The sequence below is a fragment of the Chelonoidis abingdonii genome, chromosome 1 (assembly GCF_003597395.2).
Source record: "Chelonoidis abingdonii isolate Lonesome George chromosome 1, CheloAbing_2.0, whole genome shotgun sequence".
NCBI classification, from domain to species: domain Eukaryota; kingdom Metazoa; phylum Chordata; order Testudines; family Testudinidae; genus Chelonoidis; species Chelonoidis abingdonii.
In genome coordinates, this window is record NC_133769.1 from 195997149 (window position 1) to 196020206 (window position 23058).

Consider the following 23058-nt stretch of genomic DNA (forward strand, 5'->3'; position numbering starts at 1 on the left):
ATTAAAAAATGCACTTCTATCCCCCTCCCTTCCAAAAACTCTCGTAAGAAGTATCTATCATCCCATGTTGATGGCAAAACATGGCGTTAAAACTACATCAAAACCTGTCTCTTTTTCAGGTAAGCAGAACTCCCATGAATACAAGTTAACATCTACTAATATTGTTTGTGTTAGTTTAGCTGTGTGTAGCTGTTTTTCATGGGTCGGCATTAAAATTTAAAATTAAAAAATCATACAATTATGCTATTTACTGTCTAATTAGAGGAAGGAAAGGACACCAGCAGGTAGTCCATTATGTATAGTTATTCTATACTATGTTTTCATAGAGCAGATAAAAGTTTTCAAGATGAGAAATGAAAGTTAGGGTAATACTATGACATTAACAAAAATATGCTTGATTGTCTGTTATTTTTGCTCATTGGATATATTGGCTTCAGACAGATCATTCAGTGATTTATATGAGCTTAGGGCTACCACAGGTTTATTTTAAATTACTAAATCACAAGAAATCTTTATAAAAAGTAGCACTCCTACAACTCCTGGATAAATTACTGCACAATAAGACCAGAGTCATTTATATGGCTTGGTGGTTTTGATTTTATTAAATTTAGGACTGTAGAATACAGAATTAAAACACAAAAGAAAGAAGTGATGGTGTTTTTCAGCTGTCCCTACCCTTTTCTGAATTCATGGTGTACTCCTTGCCCGGTCTGTGAGGATAGCCATTATGTGATGCCACATCTGTTGTCTCTTATACATGTCCAGTTACATATCCAATATTCCCAGATTATAGGGTAGAGGGAGAGAGTTATTTTCTAATTCCAGCCCTGGAAACTCTCCCTATGATGTGAAAGGCACAGTACTGGATTTACTATGGCTCCACTGGCAGCGGGCCCATGCTCCAAAGGGGCCCCAGCCCAGCCCACCCTTTTCCACCTCACCCGCCCCCCACTCTCTCCTGCGGGGACAGCGGGCAGAAGTTTGGTCCTGCTGGCTCCTGGGACTCCTGCTGCAGCAGGGCAGACTCCACTTACAGCCAAGCTTCTCTCCCGCCCCTCCCTCTCCCTGCTGCTAAACAGCTGTTTGCTGGCACGAGGGAGGGGGAGGAGTGGAGCCACAGCGTGCTCGCTGCTCGGGTGAAGAGGCAGAGAAGAGGTGGAAGCAGGGCTTTGGGGAAGGGAGTGGAATCAGGGCATACCCCCTCCAGCCTCCTGCCATGAGGTGCTCAGGGCAGGGGACTGGGAGCGCCCCCATGACCACAGTCCACACCCCCTTCCCCCTGCCCTGACTCCTGCACCCTGCTCACACACCCTAACCCCCTGCCTTGACTTCTGCACCCACTCACACACACCCAGCCCCCTGCCCTGATTCCTGCATCCCCCTTATGCCCTCATGACTCCAGCCCTGACTCCTGCACCCCCTCAGCCACACTCAGCCTCCTGCACCTCCCACACTCCTGCACGACTCCAGCCCTGACTCCTGCACCCCCTCACAGACTCTCAGCCCCCTGACCTGACTCCTGCACCCCCACACACATCCTCACCCCCACCCTGAGCACCAAATATGGGAGCTCCTGCACAAGCCCCCACATTGCCATCTGCATCCCTCGCACCAAATGGGAGCTGCCCCAGGTAAGCGCTCCATGTCCAAACCTTGTGCCCAAACCCTGAGCCCCCTCCTTCACTCTAGATTCCAGCCAGACCCTACACCCCAACCCCCAAACTGATCCTGCAACCTAACTCCTTTCCAGATGTTGCATCCCCAACCGTGTGCCCCCACCCTCAGCTCAGGGCAAAGAGAGACTAAGAGAATGGGCTAGAACCAGGGAGAAGGTAGATACCTGTTCTATGTGGGCAGGGGCAGAGGACGATCCTGTTTACCTCCTCCCTAGCCCTGCTGCACTTGCAGTTTACCCTCGGCCCCTCCCTTGCTCCAGGGACCAACCCTAGCTCCCACCCCGCTATGCTTTTGCCCCCAGCTCCTGCCTTGTTCCAATCAGCAGGGACTAATCCTTTTGCTCATCTTGCCTCTGGCCCCTGCCTCACTCCAGCTGGGGACCAATCCTTCCCCCCACCATGCCCCACTGTCCCAGTGGATAAAAATCAATGATTTAAAAAAAAAAACAACAGATTTTTTATTTTGTTTAAATCAGATTTTTGAGGGGAAAAACCTATCTAAAGACGGTTTTAATTAAGATACATGATGATATATAATGTAATAGGAATTATAAATTCTATTTCTATAGTATGAGACAATATATTCATGTAATGTTTAAGAAAAGTTTTGTAAATGAGTTTTAATAGTTCATGGATTAGGGACCGAATCTTATGAGGTTCCAGCAGCTTCTGTATAGATTATTTAGGTTAATCTTTCTATCTACTGTAACAAAGTTCCTCCTCTACCTTGGTGGGTCCTGCACTTATTGGCAGATTTGCTCACCTCAGTGATCTTCCCCACAGTCTGGATCAGCTCCTCCTGTGTCTGATCAGGAGCTGGGAGCTTTGGGGGGAACCCAGGCCCACCCTCTACTCTGGGTTCCAGCCCAGGGCCCTCTGGGTTGCAGCTGTCTATAGTGCACCTTGTGGGTTGCAGCTGTCTATAGTGCACCTTGTATTAGCTGCATGACACCTTGTAATAGCTGCATGGGCTACTTCCCCATGGCCTCCTCCAAACACCTTCTTTATCCTCACCACAGGACCTTCCTCCTGGTGTCTGATAATTCTTGTACTCCTTAGTCCTCCAGCAGCACAGCCTCTCACTCTCAGCTCCTTGTGCCTCTTGCTCCCAGCTCCTCACACATACTTCCTCTCCTCTGGCTCCTCCTCACCTCTGGAGTGAGCTCCTTTTTAAACCCAGGTGCTCTGATTAGCCTGCCTTGATTAGCTGCAGGTGATCTAATCAGCCTGTCTGCCTTAATTGGTTCTAGCGGGTTCCTGATTACTCCAGTGCAGCCCCTGCTCTGGTCACTCAGGGAACAGACACCTGCTTCTTCAATGGCCCGTAGTGTATCTCCCTCCTCTTCCTCTGCTGTAGAGGGAGAGGGCTACTGCTGTTCCTGCTAGGCACTGGGCCCTCGTTGCTGCTGCTGCTGTTACTGCTCCAGCTGCTCCCCTGGCTGGGCTAGACACCACCACCACCCACCCCCTTTCTCTGCTATCCTCCTCCCCCCTTGGTTGCTGCTGTTACTCCACCTACAGCCCCTTGGGGGTGGGCTGCTGGCCTGCTCCCCAGAGGAGGGGAGTGAGTGACCCCAGCTCCAGCCCTTGTTACTGAAGACGCCACCATCATCACCACCATCTTCTGAGCGAGGTCCCTCCTGCCTGGACACCAGACCAACACGACCTGGAGCTGCTGGGGCTACTGTGGCTGTTGCTGGGGAGCTGTTGGTGCCCTGAGGAGAAGAAGAAGAGGACCACCCACTGCTGGGAGAACGCAGCTCTGAAGACCACTGTGAAGGGTGCTTTTCTGGACTGAGTATTTTTTGAACTGTGCTCTTGTGGCTGGGGTTTGGACTGTGTCTGTTGGGACACCGGGGGTGTGGCATGGAGCCTGCCCCCGGTCCTTCCGTGTTCCCCTTTGCCCCCACCACCATCGTTGCCCCCTCCACTACTCCCGCTGGATGTTTTCCTTCTGCTTCAACCTCTTGCCTCTGGGACTGAGCTGTTCGCCTGGCTCACCATGCCCACTTCCACCATTTGGGCCTGCAGCAGCACCAGCCAACCATTGACTTTTTGCGCAAGTGCCCATTGGCACACCCCATCCCCTGCCCCCTGGAATGATCCCCTTTCCTTTGCCATATTTGTCTGCCCCTCCTGTTTCCCTCTGCGACCCTGATTGTACTGACCCAGCCCTGCAGCTAGTCCCGTAGTCCCTCTGCCCTATTCCTAGTTCAGACTTTTTCTCCCCCCCCACCCTGTGATCCCCCAGCCCTGATTGGCCCCTCCCATCATGCACCCATTCCCCCTCCCATGCACTTGTGCCCTTTCCCTGTTTGAGTTTACCCTTGTTCACTGCACCCCCCTATGCCATTATCCCCCCATGCCATTATCCCCCCTGATCCCCTAGTGCAGCTAGAGGAGCCGGAGTTCCCCTCTGAGTCGGTGACCTGACACCCTCCTGCCCCTAGGTCCTTGGTTGCTCCCCATGCCCCTTTATCCTTCCCTTTCTGGCACCCTCCTCCCCTGCCTGCAGCCTAGAGGGGAAGAGTGGTCACCTCCTTTCCTTCCCCTCCCCTTACTGTTTGTCCCCCTCCCTGCTCTCGTTATGGTGGGGGACGTGGTGGGGAAGACCCCTCACGATGCTCCTACCACTTCTCCTCCAACTGCCTCCTTGTCCATTCCCCAAGACTCTACCTCGACCGCCGCTGCTGGTCCACCTGCCACCGCCCCCGCTGGGGCACCGGCGGCGGAGAGTACTAGGGAGACCTCCGCTGCTGCCACATCCCTCACCCCTTTGATTTGGGGGGAGCTCCCCCAGCCGGTGGAAAAGGTCAGGGTGTGAAGAAGGGTAAGGGCCACGCTAAAAGGACAAAGCCCTCCATGGTGGGGACTACCCCCGCTGCCACAACCCTGCTACCGGCCGCAGCATCCCTCCCCGCTGCTCCCTCCACTAGCTCTGCGAGTGTCCCTCCCCCGGACCCGAGGGCATAAGCCCAGGTGGCAGCAGCCCCCCCACCTGCCGCTGCTCCTCCGACCACCACTTCTGCTACCATCTATAGTGCCGGGGCCCCTTCCCCACCTTGACCAGGAAGCACTGCGTCTGTTGGCTCCTGGTGCCCACCTCGCCCCACGTGGAGACCTACGTGCGGGTGTTGGCGAGGGTGGTGTGGCCCACGGCCATCGTGGCAGCCTCCAAAATGTACGGGAGGGTGGTCTTCTTCCTCGCATCGGAGGCCGCTGCCCAGGAGGTGGTAGAGATGGGCCTGGCGGTGGGAAGTGTGTTCATCACACTGGAGTCATTGAAAGACCTGGGGGTCTGCTTGATCCTGACCTCCGTCCCTCTCTTCCTGCCCAATGCCACCCCGCTGCCCCACCTTTCTGCCCTGGGGTGGCCTATCTCCATCATCAGCCCTCTTTCGTTGGGCTGCAAGGACCCCGCCCTCCGTCATGTCCTCTCGTTCCGCCAGCAAGTGCAGCTTCAACTGCCGCCGGCAGCGCGTGACAGAGACGCGCTCGAGGGGTCTTTTTTGGTCCCCTACTAGGGATCCCGCTACCGGTTGCATTATTCGACGGAGGAGGCCCGGTGCTACCTCTGCCGGGCGATGGGGCACGTCCGGAGGGACTGCCCCTTTGGCCTGGCACGGAGGAGCGTCCGGGACCCCCAAGCCCCAGCAAGGTGCCGGCACTGTCATCGCTGATGCCCCTGGCTGTCTGGCACCCATAGCTGCTCCTCCTCCTTCTCGATCCACCACTATGGAGGAGGATGCGGCAGAGATACCGCCGGGTGTGGGAGAGGGCTCGCCCCAGGGAGAATCCTCCCTCATTCATGCTACCCCACCATTGCCTCCCCGAGTCCCTGAGCCATCACCCTTGCCCCGACCCGACCCCTGTTAGCCAGCCCCCGGATGATGCCATGGAAGGTTGGTCCTTAGTGCAGGGGAAGTGGGGCAAGCGGAAGGCTCGGGCTCCATTACATCCTTCGGCTTCAGAGACCCCCCGCAAGAGCAGGAAGGGGGGCACCGTTTACGAGCCTTCCGCCTTGCCCCTTGATGACTCCCATTCTGTGGTGCTGGCTGGGGACACTGTGGCAGCACCGGAAGGTAATGCCACCTCTCCTCCAGGGTGTCTTCCTGTGGAAGCCCTCGAGGGAACCCCTCTCACCCCCTTACCATCCGAAGCCCCTGCAAGCGCCAAGGTGGATGTCGCCATGGGTGCTGGCGGGGAGGGCCCTGAGGTGGCGGACAGTGATCTCCCTTCCATTTACAAGGAGATCGAGGCCCTGGGTCTGACCCTGGTCATGCAGGGGGAGGACGACCCTCTGCCAGCAGGCCTTGATCTGAGTGACCTCATCCCAGTCCCCCTGTCCCCTTCCTCTGACTGCTGCTTCTGCTCCCTCCTCTGAGGGTCCCCTGGGGTCTTCCATCAGCTTGACTGCAGGTGGCACCCCGCTGACGGACACCGAGCCCATTGAGGCAATGGCCAGTGCCCCGCTGCCGGGACCCAGTTCCCAGGGGGTGTCCCTCTTGGATGTGGAGCACCCAACCTCCTTCCCGGGCAGAGACCCCATTGACAGCCTTCCATCTCTGGATGCCGTGGCTGCCTCACCAGCCATAGTGGCTGAGCCCGGCCTCGTTGAGGGTCCCCTTCCCGCTCCCCAGATCCCTGGGCCTGATCAGGAGGGGCCACCTTCAAGTGGCCTGACTATTGAGGCTCAGGATCCTGCTTCTGCTCCCCTCCCTGATTCTCTTCCTGATCCCTGCCCAATCCTTGATGCCAGCCCTTTGTCTCCTCCACCTCCATGATGACAGTGCTGCCCCTGGGAATATCCTCCAGGGAGCAGCCTTAGTAGTTTTTCCCTGTCCCGACCCATCAGGGGCTGCTGTTTTCCTTCTGCCACCCCCTGTTGAACCAGGGAGTGGGGCAGGCCGTGTGGCATCAGCCCATCAGACGCCATGTGGGAGGTCTGCCCGCCTCAGTGGGCCACAGGGCTGTGACGGGAGCCCCACTGGGGGAAAGTCATAGATCAGTGACCCAGTCCCCCCATGTGCTGAGGGAGGAGCTGTGGGAGTTCCTTGAGGACGTCTGTGGCTCCCGTAATAAGGTCCAGCTTGCGCTCCGCCGGTGGGAGGATTTCCATCAGATCCTCCAGGCCACGAGGTCCCTCATAGGGGAGGGTAAGAGGACTGAGAAGCAGGCCGCCGCGACCTACCAGCAGGTCCGCCTCTTCCGTGATTCTTTACTCACCTACGGGATAGGTCACGGAGTGCTGCATGGCCCGACGGAGGCCATGGGCATGTCTGCCGGCGAGGATCCCCCCAAGCCCTCCTCATGGCACCAATCATCTTTGCCACATTAAACAACCGGGCTTGTAGGATGGGTCTCCGCAGGAACCAGGTGCTCTCCTACCTCCGGGAGCGGGGGTACTCTGTGGTTTTCCTGAAGGAGACCCATATGGATCCGGCGGCTGAAGCTTGCTGGTGGCTGGAGTGGGGGGACAGGGTCAACTTTAGCCACCTCTCGGTTCTCACGGCTAGAATGGCGACTCTGTTCTCCCTCGACCTATGGCCCAAGGTGCTGGGGGTTGCCGAGGCTGTGCCGGGCCACCTGCTGCACCTCCGGGTCTGCTTGGAGGGGCTTGTGGTTAATCTTGTCAATGTTTACGCCCCGACATCGAGCCCGGAGAGACTGCGTTTTTATCAGCAGGCATCTGCCTTCCTCGGCTCCCTGGATCCTCATGAGTCCCTGGTCCTGGGCAGGGACTATAACACCACCCAAGAGGAACTGGGACAGAGCAGTGCCCAGCCACCGCGGACATCCTCCGGGAGATCATCGAATGTCACTCTCGGGTGGACGTCTGGCACAACCACCACCTGGACGACGTCTCAACGTTCACCTTCGTCCGGGTGGAGGCCCATCGGTCATGCCACTCCAGGCTGGACCGCATTTACCTGTCACATCTCCACCTTACACGAGCTCACTCCTCCAGCGTTCGCTGGCCCCCTTTTCAGATCATCACCTTGCCATCATGGCGGCTTCTCTCTGCGCGGAGAGGCCGGGGCCGGCCTATTGGCACTTTAATAATAGTTTGCTGGAGGATGCAGGCTTCGTGGCATCCTTCCAAGAGTTCTGGCTGGCCTGGCGAGGGCAGAGGTGCGCCTTTCCCTCGACACAGCAGTGGTGGACCTGGGGAAGGTGCACGCCCGGCTCTTCTGCCACGACTACACCTGGGGCGCCAGCCGACGGAGGGATGCGGCGATAGAGCAGTTGGAACAGGAGGCCTTCAAGTTGGAGAGGCATCTGGCCACTAGCCCCAAGGATCCATCCCTCTGCGGAACGTGCCGGGAGAAGTGGGAGGAGGTCTGGGACCTCAAAGAGCATCAGGCCCAGGGTGCTTTTGTTCGATTCCACATTCACCTCCTTCGGGAGATGGATTGCCGCTTCTGCTTCTTCTACGCCCTGGAGAAGAGGAGGGGGCCAAGAAGCATGTCACTTGCCTCCTGGTGGAGAATGGCACCCCCCTCACGGATCTGGCAGAGATGTACGGGAGGGCCAGCGCCTTCTACGCGACTCTTTTCTCCATGGATCAGACCAATCCTAATGCTTGCAGAGTGCTCTGGGATGGACTCCCAATGGTCAGCAAGGGTGACTGGGACCAGCTAGAGCTGCCTTTCACTCTGGCCGAGTTCTCGGAAGCCCTCCATCACGTGCCCACCAATAAATCTCCGGGCATGGACGGGCTGACCGTGGAGTTCTACCACGTGTTCTGGGACGTCCTCTGCCCAGACCTGGTCACCGTCTGGGCCGAGTCCTTGCAGAGCGGGGTCCTCCCTCTCTCGTGCAGGCGAGCCGTGCTCACTTTATTGCCGAAGAGGGGGGACCTCCGCGACTTATGGAATTGGCGTCCCATCTCGCTCCACAGCATGGACTACAAAATCATTGCAAAGGCCATCTCGCTGTGGCTAGGGTCCGTGCTGGCGGACGTGGTCCATCCAGACCAGACCTACACCGTCCCGGGCCGCACGATTTTTGATAACCTGTATTTGGTCCGGGACCTTCTGGAATTAGGGTGTAGGGATGGTCCATCGTTTGCCCTCTTGTCCCTGGATCAGGAGAAGGCGTTCGACAGGGTGGACCACGGGTATCTCCTGAGCACTCTGCGAGCGTTCAGCTTCGGGTCCCAGTTTGTGGGTTTTCTCCAGGTGCTGTACATTTCTGCAGAGTGTCTGGTCAGGCTCAACTGGACCCTGACCGAGCCAGTCAGCTTCAGGCAAGGAGTGCGACAGTGGTGTCCCCTCTCAGGTCAGCTGTATGTTCTGGCGATCAAGCCCTTTGTCTCCTCCATTGGAGGCTGACGGTGTCATAAATAGATAGCTAAGGGGTAATGTTTCTTTCACCTGTAAAGGGTTAACAAAGGGAATCAATCAGAAAACCGGATTTTTAAAAGCTCGGGGACGAAATGTTTGGGTCTGTGTCTTTTGTCTGGCTCTCAGCTATAAAAAAAAATCTTTCTATCTTCAAGCTTCTAATCTTCAGTTTCAAAGTTGTAAGTACAAAGGTAGAAAAAACAATAGGCTATTATTGGTTTTTTTGTATTTACATGTGTGTAGTTTGCTAAAATGTTTTAAATTAAATATCTTTTTAAATGAAACTGTTTATTCATATTTTTTTCTTTTAAGCAATAGCTCTGTGTATTGTCACTTTAATACAAAAATCGTGTTCATGTGTTTTTTCTTTCTTTTTATATAAAGCTTTCTTTTTTTAAAACTTGTTAACTTTTCTTTTCTGTCTCTCTCGGGGAAAAACTGGGAGGGGGAAAAGAAGGAGGGGGAAGGTAAATTGTCCTCTCGGTTTTGTGTTTCAAGGAATTGAAGTGGGAAAATCTCCTAGTATAACCAGGGCGGGAAAATCTGGGAGGAAGTAAAGAGCAGGAGGGAAAGTGGGTTATTTCCCTTTGTTGTAAGACTCAGACCCTCTGAGTCTTGGGGTCCCCAAGGGAAGGTTTTGGGGAGACCAGAGTAAGCCAAGACACTAAAATTTTTGGCTGGTGGCAGCAATATCAAATCTAAGCTGGTAATTAAGCTTAGAGGGATCATGCTAGCTTCTCAGTTTATGAACGCTAAGGTTCAAATCTGAATAGGAAAGCTATGACAGACGGGGTTGGTGCTTCTAGAGTCAGAGCTGCGGCTGGTCCTGTCGGCGTATGCCGACAATGTGCTCCTGTGTCCAGGACGGGTGACTTGGTGCAGCTGAGTTGCCAGGCATCTACTTGGTGGCTCTCGCCGGGTCACTGGTCAACGCTCTGGCTGGGTGGTTTGGGGACGGTTGGCAGGCGAGCCCCTCACCCACGGCTTCGGCATCCACTGGAGCACGGGTCCGTTGCTCTATTCTTCAGGTATTTCTGCCGCATCCGTCTCCGCCGGAGAACTTGGCACAGTTTTAGAGGGGACGGTGATGGAGCAGCTCCAGACATGGATGGGACTACTAGTGCTCTCCCTTCAAGGAGTCTTAGTCCTTGGTCAATGCCCTGGTTCCCGGCACCGGATGGGCAACTTCGACCGGTGATTCTGGAGTTTCTTTTTGGCAGGAAGCACTGGGTTTTGCAGGGGTCCTCACCGGCGAGATGGGCCAGGGCCTGAAGTGCCTACACATCAGGTTCCGTGTTCTTCTGCTCAACCCTGCAGAGGGTCCGGCGTGGAGCGTTATTGCCGCATGCCTTGCTCCGCCGCTTCGAGGAGCTCCAATACGACCGGCAAGCTCTTTTACCTCATCCGATAGGTCTTCCGCGAGACCTCTCGGGCTGCTGATCCTTCTCCAAGACCTCTCGAACTTGGAAGCTCTTTTCAATGACCAGGTCGTGGCAGCCACCGTGAAGGGCCATTTTCGCGGAGCCCTGCTACACAGCCCCAGCTTCGTGTGTTGGGTGGCGGAGTTCCCCGCGGTGCACCAGAGCTGGTCTTGGCGGAGTCATGAGGGTCGAAGACTTCCTGGCTCGACCAGGGAGAGATGGCTGGATCCCCTTGTCATCGCTCGCGCATGGGCTTGTCCAAGACCTGTTACTCCCCGGCGCATACTTAGGAGGCGAAGGCCGCTTTACTGCCGCTTGCTCAGGCCTTACTCGACAGGTCCTGTGAGAGTCACGTCCCACCACCCTCCACCCCAGCCCCATTGGACCTCTTTTTCGGGCCCTACCCCATGGAAGACCCCCCCCCCCACCCCCCCCCCCCCCCCCCCCCCCCCCCCCCCCCCCCCCCCCCCCCCCCCCCCCCCCCCCCCCCCCCCCCCCCCCCCCCCCCCCCCCCCCCCCCCCCCCCCCCCCCCCCCCCCCCCCCCCTCCCCAAGCCCATGGACTCTTTTTCGGGCCCTTACCCATGGACCCAATCGATCCCCTGGCCTTTATGCGAGCCGGCTGAACGATCTGCAGCCAGTTCGTTCGGATACGCCAAGGAAACATCGTACCTGCTCGTGTCACACTCTTCACTACTACCCTCATGCCCACTCCGTACAAGTAGCAGCTCTGCCTCTCAGGGTGAGAAGCCCCGGTAGGCCAGACTTATACTCTGCCCTCGTCCCGAGGCTTCCGGGATGTCAGTTGTGGCGGCTCTCTGGGCCTTGAGCACGGGGCGTGTCTTTGGGCGTGGTTCACCCCTGTCCCCAACACCCCCTTCTGTTGGCGTGAAGAGACCCTTGGTGCACATTTATTAGAATGCGCCAGTTGCAGCCATGTTCTGGCTCCTCTTGGATCTTTCTTGCTTTTTGGTTGCATTTTTCCCCTCACTTTCATCTATGCGCTCCCATCTGCATAACGATAGTTAAGGGTTAATTCTCTTTACCACTGTAAAGAGTTAGGAGATCATAAACTGGCTGACACCTGACCGAGGACAATGGGGGACAAGATATTTCAAATCTTGGTGGCGGAAGGTCTTGGTTTGTGGTCTTTGTTTTGGGGGTTGTTCGCTCCTTGGGACTAAGAGGGACCAGACATCAATCCAGGCTTCCAAATCTTCTGATCAGTGTTCTATGTTTCAAATTGTAAGTATAGCCAGGCAAGTGTTGTTAGTCTTATTTTGTTTTTCTCATTCCTAAATGTCCTTTTTTGTGAGAGATTTTACCTTGTTGCTGTAACTTTGAACTAAGTCTAGAGGGGTTCCTCTGGGCTATATTGATTCATGATACCCTGTAAAGTTTTTCCATTCCTGATTTCAGAGATGATTTTTACCTTCTTCTTTAATTTAAAAGCTTTTCTTAAGACCTGATTTGCTTTCCTTGTTTTAGATCCAAGAGGATTGGATCTAGAACTACAGGATTGATCAGGGGGGAAAGGAGAGGCGATTGGTTAATTTCTCTTTGTTTAGATCCAGGAGTTGGATCTGTGTCCACAGGGGAATTGGTGAGTCCTCAGGCAACCAGGGAGGGGAGGTTTTAGTGGGGGCAGAGTTGCTCCAGCCTGGATTCTGGATGGGAGCAGTAGTACCCAGGATCTAAGTAGTAATTTAAGCTTAGAAGTGTCCATGCAGGTCCCACCATCGTACCCTAAAGTTCAGGTGGGGAGGAACCTTACACCATCCGTGGCTGATATAGCTTCCTACACAGATTTAACCTTAGCGTTCATACTGAGAAGCTAGCATAACCTCTAGCTTAATTACCAGCTTAGTTTGATATCGCTTGCCACCAGCCAATTTCCAGTGGTTTGGCTCACTCTGGTCTCCTCAACCTTTCCCTGGGGAACCCCCAAGACTCCAGATCCCTGAGTTACAACAAAGGGAAATAAACATTCCCCCCCCCACTTCTCTCCACCCAGATATTTCTCTCTGGGTAACCTGATAGTTACTGATGCAACCTCTTTACATCACAATACCAAGAACCTGTCTCCTCTCTTCCCAAAGAGACAAACCCAAAGACAAAGAACAGAAAGATTCTATCTCTTTCCCCTTGCTTTTTCCCGCCCTGGGACACTAGGAGAGTTAAACCAGAGAGCATCTTTCCCCTCCCCTGTCTTTCCTTTACTCCACCATTTCCTGGTGGGTAACTAGAAAACAAAATCAAGGCCTTAAAAAGCAAAAACTTTTAATAAAAAAAGAAAGATAGAATAACATTCTCTGTAATCTAGATGGTAAGTAACAGGGTTTTAACTTATAAGAAAATGAATAAACAATAGAAAAAGGGATAAACAGCCTTATCCAAAAACAATTACAATTTAAATACTTATGCCCAAATACAACATAAAGACTCCCACCAGCCAGATACACAGAATACGGCAAATACGCAAAGCAATTAGTAAGCACATACTTTTGTCTTAGAGCCCATTCGACAGGTTTTGTAACTTTACAACTGGGAAACGAAGATTAGAAGGCTGGAAATAGATCCTTTATAGCGGAGATGAGCAGAGAAACAGACAAAGACCCAAGACCAAGAAACCCCCACAAATTCCCTCCCTTAAGCTCTGAAAAATCCGGTTTCCTGATTGGTCCTCTTGTCAGGTGTTTGGTTCCCTTTGTTAACACTTTACAGGTAAAAGAAACATTAACCCTTAGCTATCTGTTTATGACAGTGGCCCCACAAAGTTGCGGGATCTCCTTGTCAACCTCCTCTTGGCCCTGGCCATATTAGCCATCTATAAAACCAGGGAGAGGAGGTTGGCCGACAGGATTTCCTGCGACTGTGGGGCCTACTTCTGCTCCTCCGTCCGTTCACGCATCCGGCCAGAGTTCCTCTGGGCGGTGTCTGCTGGCTCCCTTGACACCTTCGAGGAGCAGTGGGCGCTGTCCAGGTTCTTTGCTCCGTATCCCCATCAGGTTCCCTTTGTTTAGTCCTATGACCTCACCTCCGATCCTGTTTTTTTCATTGGTTGTCCCAAGCAATTATTTGGTATCACAGATCTGTGGATCCCCCCCTTAGGCTGTGGGGGAAGTCCTTTAGCAGTTGGCGGGCTTTGCCCGCCCACTTCCTGGATACCAACAGGGCCAGACTCCTGTACGCCACTGGCCTGGGTCTGTCACACTACCCAATGGTACTCAGTGCTCAGTCTAGAACATACCATCAGAGATGCTTAGTTTTGCAGTTCTCAAACTGTCTCTCCAGAGGAAACATGCTTATTAACAGCAAAAAGGTTTTTAAATATATAGAGGTGAGAAATAACAGACCTCAACCCTATTGTCCCTCTGTAAATTTGTGTACACAGAGTCAACCCCTTATCTCTCTTTAAAAGTGAAAAGTTTAAAAAAGTTCAATAAATAGAAGATTGTTTGGGGTGGAATAGATCTGGACAAGGAGAAGACGTCTGAAGATAAATGTGAGAAGTGAAGGACATATGCTTTTTTGTTAAAATATTATGTTTGCTGATGAAGGAAAATAAATCCAGAATACTTAGCATTGTTGTTTTAGCTAAATAAAACAATTTCAATGTCTGTCTGGTGATTTTCTCTCCTAATACAGCCTGGCAAGAAAATCCTCCAAATATTACCCTGTTGAATTGGAGATAGTTCACCTCCCAATGACTTCATAAATATCTGCTTCAATTATCTTTGGTAAATGAAATAACCAAACAAACAATCATTCATTTTCTGATATAGCTGTAAAAGTCATCTGAAAAGTTTTCAAAATAAATCACTGTTTAAAAATGTATGGTATGTACCTTCTAAAAATGAAACCTACATCTATCTCTGATTGTGCAGAATATGTATTAAGTTTATAACAACCAACAAGAATGTACTTTTATATAGAAAACCATGATTAAATCGAGTCTTCCTGACTAGTGATTTAAATCAAATCCACCCTGCCCGCTGAGCTTTTGCCCCTGGCCCCTTCATTCCCCAGGGGAGCCCACAAATACATTTCGACCAGGCCCACAAAAAGTTAATCCAGCCCTGGAAAGGCAAGCAGTGTTCATTCACTCCAAACCTGCAACCACTCCCAGACTGAATAATCATTTAAGAGATTTCCTGTTTTCGACTACATTAGGGGTAGGCAACCTATGGCACGGGTGCCGAAGGCGGCACGCAAGCTGATTTTCAGTGGCACTCATACTGCCCGGGTCCTGGCCACTGGTCCGGCGGGCTCTGCATTTTAATTTAATTTTAAATGAAGCTTCTTAAACATTTTAAAAACCTTATTTACTTTACATGCAATAATAGTTTAATTATATATTATAGACTCATAGAAGGAGACCTTCTAAAAAGGTTAAAATGTATTACTGGCACGCGAAACCTTAAATTAGAGTGAATAAATGAAGACTTGGCACACCACTTCTGAAAGGTTGCTGATCCCTGGACTACATGAACAGCTAATACCTTAGAAACAAATTGTAAGAAGAACCACCACCCCCACACACAATACAGTTCTTAAACTGCATCCTCATGTTTCTGCTATGATGTATTATTCCCAGAAGGACCACCAGAGAAAACAGTTACAGTAATTCCCCATGAGCTTATACATTTTTCTGAAGTATACATCCAGAGATTTCTAAGAAGACACAATATGGCATCCACCTGAATGACAGATCTGATGATTGCCTTTGTTATGTAATAGTAACACCCACCCATAGTTGTTTTATCTAGTAGTAAAATGAAGTAGTCACTTGATGCTGTTGCTACTACTAACAGCCTTGGGTGGGCAGTTGGTTCCTGAAACTGAAGTCTGTGAGGGTCATGTAAATCTGTTGTGTTTCTATATGCATATGTTTGAACACTCCTTCCCCCATATTTTGACTTAGACTGAAACCTAAAAGTCAATTCTGCCTTGTTTTACTTCCTCATCAAAACTGCAAATTGTACATGATTAAGTCACAAAACTACACATTAGACACAGTTTATTTGAAAGGTTTGAGCTCTTGACTCAGCACTCCTAACTTCCTAAATTTATGGGAAAGCCCCAGTTTCTGAGATTCCTTGTTTAACACCAGTGGTTAAAACAGATCCAAATTAGAAAGGAAGTTCACTAATTCTGGTGGTTGCACATCATCGTGGATGTTGGTGTCATGTGGTGGGACATGATGTGGGAAAAAGAATGAGAACAAGACAACAAATATTAGAGCTAGTGGAAAAAATTTTCAACAGAACAATTTTCTGTCCAAAAATGCAATTTTATTGAAATCAACGTTTCATGGGAACATGAATAGATTGACTCTTATTTTGTTTCAAGATTGTAAAGTTTTGTTTCCACTTTGTCATTTTGACCTTTATATTCTAGTTCTTTAATATAATATAGAAAATGTTATTAGAATGTTTTGACATCAAAATGAAATATTTGATATTTCTGAATCAAAATTTTTCAGAATTTGTTCCAAAATTTCCAAATTTTGACTTTTCATTCCAATTCAGAATGATCAAATTCAGCATCAGAATTTTCCACAAAATGAATATTCCATCTTTCAACCAGTGCTAACAAACATATCAGCCTATAGCCAGCCAAATAAAAGTGAATGTGTGCACACATACATGCACTGAGTTTGGAGCTAAGGGCTGGATTACACTAGAAAAATCCACATCCTGAGCAACACGGCTATGCTGGCCAGCTGTAGGTGGATGAAGAATTATTCCTTTGACCGAGCTACAGCCCCTCAGAGAGATGCAATTACTACAGAACCCCACCCATTGCTATAATAAGTGTCTAAACTTAAGTACTGCAGCTGTAGTATTTTAAGTCTACACAAAGCCTAAGGCAGGAGTTCTCAACTTTTTCTTTCTATTTCCCCCCTCCCCAAACATGCTATAAAAACTTCACAGCCACCTGTGCTGCTACAATTGTTTTTCTGCATATAAAAGCCAGGGCAATTGTTAGGGGGTAGCAAGCAGAGCAATTGCCTGGGGCACTGTGGTACTGAGGGACCCACAAAGCTAAGTTGCTTAGGCTCTGGCTTCAGCCCTGGGTAGTGGGGCTCAGGGCCCTGGGCTTCATCCCCATGTGGTGGGGCTTCTGCCTTCTGCCCTGGGCCCCAGAAACTCTAATGCTGGCCCTGCTTGGCAGACCCCCTGAAACCTGCTCACAGCCCTCCAGGGGGCTCCAGACTCCTGGTTGAGAACCACTGGCCTAAGAGAATAACAGTCCTAGGTTTACAATGCAGTGTAGACATATACTCTTAGAGGTTAGGGAGAGCTGGGTCTCTTTTCTGTCCTCACTATCTAGCTGGGATAGGAAAGCAGCTGAGAGACAGATTTTCCTATCAAAGAAAGGAGGCAGATAAGGGACTCCCAGCTTGTACAATTCTTCTCCCATGAGATTCTGGTGCTGTTCCAACTACTGGTAAGGAGATTTGGTGCCAAACTCCCCAGCCAGGAATTTGATCCCGTTGTTGATTCCAATTTGGATTCTCTTACCTGATGAGTCCCTATTTCACCAGCCAGCAAAGAGGTGGAAGGAGGGAAGCTCATGTCCCTGAAGCATGGGAGAAATGCAAAAGGTACTCTCCATATGGTTTTAGCAGAGGATGAGGTGGGCCCCCTCATGTTTACAGTCTGTCCTATACCTTGTTGGTGGCAGTTGCAAGATCTAAGGTATTAGAATGAAAGAGAAACAGTCATTTTCTGATGTAAGCTAAACTTGAAAATAAGCATCTCATGGCTTATTGGACTGTTTTTATTTAAATATCATTTGTCTTTTCACAAATACCACAGGGGAAAAAAAAAACAGCTTAATCTACTAATGAACATGGGGAAAGTGAAATCTAAATGCTGATAATGAATATTATAAACCCGCAAGCTCTGTATTTAAGTGTTGGGAATTCTTGATTTCTAATGTTGACATTCCAAAGTAAATATTTTTGCTGATGGTGTTGGTCTAACCATGCAGAACTACTCCATTTGCATGTATTATGTAAATTTGATTTTGAAAACAATTCTGGTTTGTGTTTTCCTCTGTTGAAAATTGGTATTTTACAGACATTATGTAAATAAGCTGTTGTGGAAAGAGTCCATTTTCCCTCTCTAGAGAGATTTATGAAACTTGGAAAAAAACTAAAAGACACTTTAGAGTCATATATGGAGTCATGCAGAAAATATACGTATATGGAGTCAAATATGGAGTAGTGGAGAAAGTGTTTAAGACTCTACAGTAGAACTTCAGAGTTAGGAACATCAGAGTTACAAAATGACCAGTCAACCACACATTTCATTTGGAATGGAAAGTACACAATTAGGCAGCAGAGACAAAAAAAACAAAAACTGTGCAGCACTGAACTGTGTTAAAAGTAAACTACTAAAAAATAAAGTGAAAGTTTAAAAAAGATTTGTCAAGGCAAAGAAACTGTTTCTGTGCTTGTTTCATTTAAATTAAGATGATTAAGAGCTGCATTTTTCCTTCTACACAGGAAAGTTTCAAAGCTATATTAAGTCAATGTTCAGCTGTAAATTTCTGAGAAAACAACCATAATGTTTTGTTCAGAGTTACGAACATTTTGGAGTTATGAACAACCTCCATTCCCAAGGTGTTCATGACTATGAGGTTCTTTTGTGTTTTCCTTCTCTTTTGTATCCCAAAAATTTTACTGCAGTTTCTGATGCTGGTGGAGATACGAACTCTTGGCTAATAAATGTTCCTCACAATATTTTCTGGAACGGCCAAAGATTGATTCTGAAGAAGTGGAAAATAATTGTGTTGATGAGACAGTGTCTTCTTAAATTAAATCACGTAAAAATAGTAAAACCCTCTAAGCTCCACGCACAAACATGAGCATCAAATACTATTCCTGGAATGATTAATAACTTAATTACTTCAGTTCGTCAAATAAGAAGAACTATCCACTTTTGACAGGTTTCAGAGTAGCAGCTGTGTTAGTCTGTATCCGCAAAAAGAACAAGAGTACTTGTGGCACCTTAGAGATTAACAAATTTATTTCAGTATGAGCTTTCGTGAGCTATAACTCATTTCTTCGGACGGATAGAATGGAACACTCAGACAGGAGATATTTATACATACAGAGAACATGAAAAGGTGGAAGTATGCATACCAACAGGAAGAGTCTAATCAATTGAGATGAGCTATCATCAGAAGGAGGAAAAAACATTTGAAGTGATAATGAAGATGATCCATAGAAGGTGTGAGGAGAACTTAACATAGGGAAATAGATTCAATTAGTGTAATGACCCAACCATTCCCAGTCTCTGTTTAGGCCTGAGTTAATTGTGTCTAATTTGCATATTAATTCGAGTTCAGCAGTCTCTCTTTGGAGTCTGTTTATGAAGTTTTTTTGTTGCAATAATTGCCATTCTTTCAAGTCTTGTTCACTGAGTGGTTTTAGAAAGGTCTCGCAAGTGTTTCTACCCATGTTTTGAAATGTTTGATTGTTGATGATTGTGTCAGATTTGTGATCCATTATATTCTTTTTGCAAGAGCACTGTTCCGGTCTTTTGACCAATGTTACATGAGAGGGGCATTGCTGGCAGATGATGGCAGTATGTATCGACGTTGGTAGATGTGCGGTGGTGAGCAGTCTGATGGGCATGGTGGATGTGATTTAGGTCTATGGATTGGATGATCACTTGAATAATTATGTGGACAGAGCTAGCATCAGGGCTTTGTTGCAAAGGATAGTATCCTGGGTTTAAGTGTTGTATTGTTGGATGGTGTGCGGTCTGCTGGTGATGTTATTTGTTTCTCAGGTTGGCTGAGGCTGTCTTAGCAAGAACCTGGCCTGTCTCCCAAGATCTTTGCAGTGAGTGAGGGATCATCTTTAAGGATTAGGTCTGTTAGATCTTTTTGATGATGCGCTGGAGAGGTTTTAATTGAGGGCTGGCATTTCATTGGGAAAAAGAAGCCCGGGAGGGCAATTTCACATGATTTTATAACAATTTTCCATCCCACCTATCAACCTCAGCCTAGACCAATCCACCAAGTGGTTCCATTTTCCTCTAGAGACTACTGTGCTAATAAGCGTATAGTCACCATAAACACCAGCCTATGCCGGTAACCATCTGACCGCTATTTATATATTCGTTACTACATTCTCAGCTTCCATCCAGGACACACCACATGATCCATTGTCTACGCCATAGTTCTAGCTATCAACCGTATTTGCTCCAATCACCACCATCAGACTGAGATACAACGACCTTACAAGATTCTCTATTAAGCATTCCTTAAAACTATAATACCCACCTGTCTTGAAGGTGGAAAAATACAGATTGACCAGAGCCAGAAAGTACCCTTCAGAAGCCACCTACGCAGGGACGGCGCCAAACAAAGAAATAACAGTAATGCATCTGGCCATCACCTTACAGCCCCCACTCAAACCTCTTTACAGATGCATAGTCAAAAAGATCTACAACCTATCCCTTAATAGATTTATCCTCCTCACTCTCACAGACCTTGAGAGACAGGCCAGTTTTCTCGTTCTTATTAGACAACCTCCTCAACCTGGAGCATAATACTCACCAGCTCAGGCCGCACACCATACAACTAACACTAACCCAGGAGTCTATTCTACTGTTTGCTAACATAAGCCTGACATGCTCCAGCGTCTGTCACGCATTATTGTATTCATAGTGACACCATCATAGGACCTAATTTCCACTCAGCCATTGGCCATCAGGGGCTCGTCTCACCTGCACATCTACCATACGTTGATATATGCTATCATGTGCCAGCAATGCCCCTCTGCCATGTAACATCATGGTCAGAATCCGAACAGGTCATCTTTGCACAATAGGAATAAATGCACACAAATCTGACAATCAGGAATCATAAAGTTCAAAACCAGTTGGTAGATCACTATCAACCTTTGCTAACACTTCAGTGGACAGACTTCAAGGATGGCAATTTTTGCAACAAAAAAAACTTCATAAACAGACTCCAAAGAGAGACTGCTGAACTCGAATTAATATGCAAATTAGACACAATTAACTCAGGCCTAAACAGAGACTGGGAATGGTTGGGTCATTACACTAATTGAATCTATTTCCCTATGTTAAGTTCTCCTCACACCTTCTATGGATCATCTTCATTATCACTTCAAATGTTTTTTCCTCCTTCTGATGATAGCTCATCTCAATTGATTAGACTCTTCCTGTTGGTATGCATACTTCCACCTTTTCATGTTCTCTGTATGTATAAATATCTCCTGTCTGAGTGTTCCATTCTATTTATCCGAAGAAGTGAGCTGTAGCTCATGAAAGCTCATGCTGAAATAAATTTGTTAGTCTCTAAGGTGCCACAAGTTCTTTTTTTACCGCCCCTTTTGTTTACCCCCAAGATAGGGTCTACCTATTATTCAACTCCACCTTGAAAGTAAAGGCAATAAGAAAATTGTTCACATTGTGTGAAATGCTTTGTCTAAGGAATGAAAAATCAGTTAAGGTTAGAAGTTCCATTCCACTGATAATAGAAATTAAAGAGAGGCTAAATCATCTAAGCAAGACTCTCAAATTTACATATGGATAAACTCACTCTATCTTCTGGCCTAGTTAGAAAGGAACCCCAAAAGATTTTCAAAGCAGAGCAACACCTTGCTTTCCTATGCAAAGTGGCCTTTTACCTACTGGGAATGAATCAAGATCAAGAGATGGGTGGGGAAGCTGCAGGTTTAAACCAGTTATGACTAGGGTGACCAGACAGCAAGTGTGAAAAATCAGGACAGGAGTGGGGGGTAATAGGAGCCTAAATAAGAAAAAGACCCAAAAATCAGAACTGTCTCTATAAAATCAGGACATCTGGTCATCCTAGTTATGACAGTCTGCTATGTTACTGGGACCAAGTTTCCTTGTTGCTCCAAGAACTCCAGTTCACAAGTTTTTAACACAAATTATAAACTACACATTTGTGTGCTTAATGAATAAAATACACCATGGATAAAGATTTCTTCATTCAATATGTCTTTCATTCCAAATTATAAACTGTACCTCTGTCTGCCCTGTGAATCAGATAAACAGTCTCTCTATATGTGGAAAATCATTTTACATCAGTTAAGGCTTACATAAAAAAAATGCATGGACTATGGCCCCTGGATTTAGAAGGCTGAAAGAGATATTTGCTTTCTAAACTACCATTGCACTATGGAAATGGTATGACTTGTATAGAACAAGAAAGAAAAGAACATTACATAGGACTGGAAAGGACCTCCAGGGTTATCTAGTACTGACAGATCCAATTATGTAAACAAGGTACACCTTTAGAATATTATGACAAATTGTTTAAAGAGAGGTTTTTCAAATAAATATTATTCACTAATACTAAAATACAATCCAGGAAACCAAACAAAAACCCCTCCAACTAAGAAACACAAAGAAATGTGTTACACACCGATGACATCTACTGGATACCCATAGAAGCAGCAAAGACAATTAGCTGAAATTGAGTGGTCAATGAACAAGTGCCAAATAGAAAATAAGAGAATTACCTTCCTCTAACAGACCCAAAACAGGATATATAAACCCAAGAACACAACCTAGACTCCACAGATAGCTGAACCCATGGAGAGAGACTTAACCCTCCCCACCCCGGCTTAACAGCGGTGAGATTTTACTTCAGATATTGTATTTCTTTTTCCATTCTTTAATACAAAGAGCTGAAAGTTATCTGGTTGAGTCTACACTCTTTTTAGTAAGACCTCAAGTAACCATATTTTGCATATTTTCCTTTAAAAGCCCAAGCAAATTGGCCTAACAAAGCAATTGATTGTGATATTCTAAACTTGTCATTTTCATATCAAACTATTCAGATAAAGACATTCTTAATAGTGTAATCTGTGTTAAAACAAGTATATCCTTGTTCTTTGCAGAGCTCCTCGAAGTCTAATAAATGTATTAAAAGTACTGAAGACTTGGTAACTGATTATTATCGATAAATATAATAAATCTTGGTGATTTACCTTGTTCCTTTGTACTGTTACTGGACCTCAAAACTGGTTTGTTAATTATTTAAAAGATTGCATGTGTACAAATGTTCAGTATTTGACTAAAAATTTTGTATCTATGCTGATCAATTAACTGTTGATTATATATTCCAGTGGTTCTGGGTGAATTAATAGACTATTAGTTAAGAATAACAAAGCATCCAGATCTGAAAAACACTGGCCAAGGTAAAAGTTGACCTGGAAAGAACCTAACGTTAAAATTAGCAAAACTAATTTGTACTCAATTAAAAGAGGTTATTCTACTTTAATTCCATCACAGTATTGGCTAGAATACTTATGAGATTGCTGAGCTGCCAGATGAATTTTAAAGCTGATATCTGACTAACTAGATTTGCTAAATTCATAAAACGTTGACCTCCATTTACACTTACGTCTGACAGAGAAGCAACCTGATTTGAACTAATACGCTCATCTAGTCTCAGCAGAAAGACAGACTCCAAGATAAAATTCTCCAAAGGTTGAGGGAACACAGGAGAGAAGGAAAGCAGTATGATGAGAAAGAACCTGATCTGCTAGAAAGTATTTTAGGAAGTGACCAAACCTTCATCTCTCTTACCCAAA

General features: G+C 47.8%; 1 long non-coding RNA gene across 1 annotated transcript in view; it reads left to right on the forward strand.

Annotated features, from left to right (window-relative positions):
* The first annotated feature begins 2391 nt into the window (after positions 1–2391).
* The window catches only part of LOC142046265 (uncharacterized), a 364118-nt gene continuing 343451 nt past the window's right edge, over positions 2392–23058 (forward strand). Inside the window, exon 1 of the long non-coding RNA XR_012655142.1 lies at positions 2392–2581. This is a non-coding gene — a long non-coding RNA (uncharacterized LOC142046265). The remainder of the gene's footprint in view (positions 2582–23058) is intronic.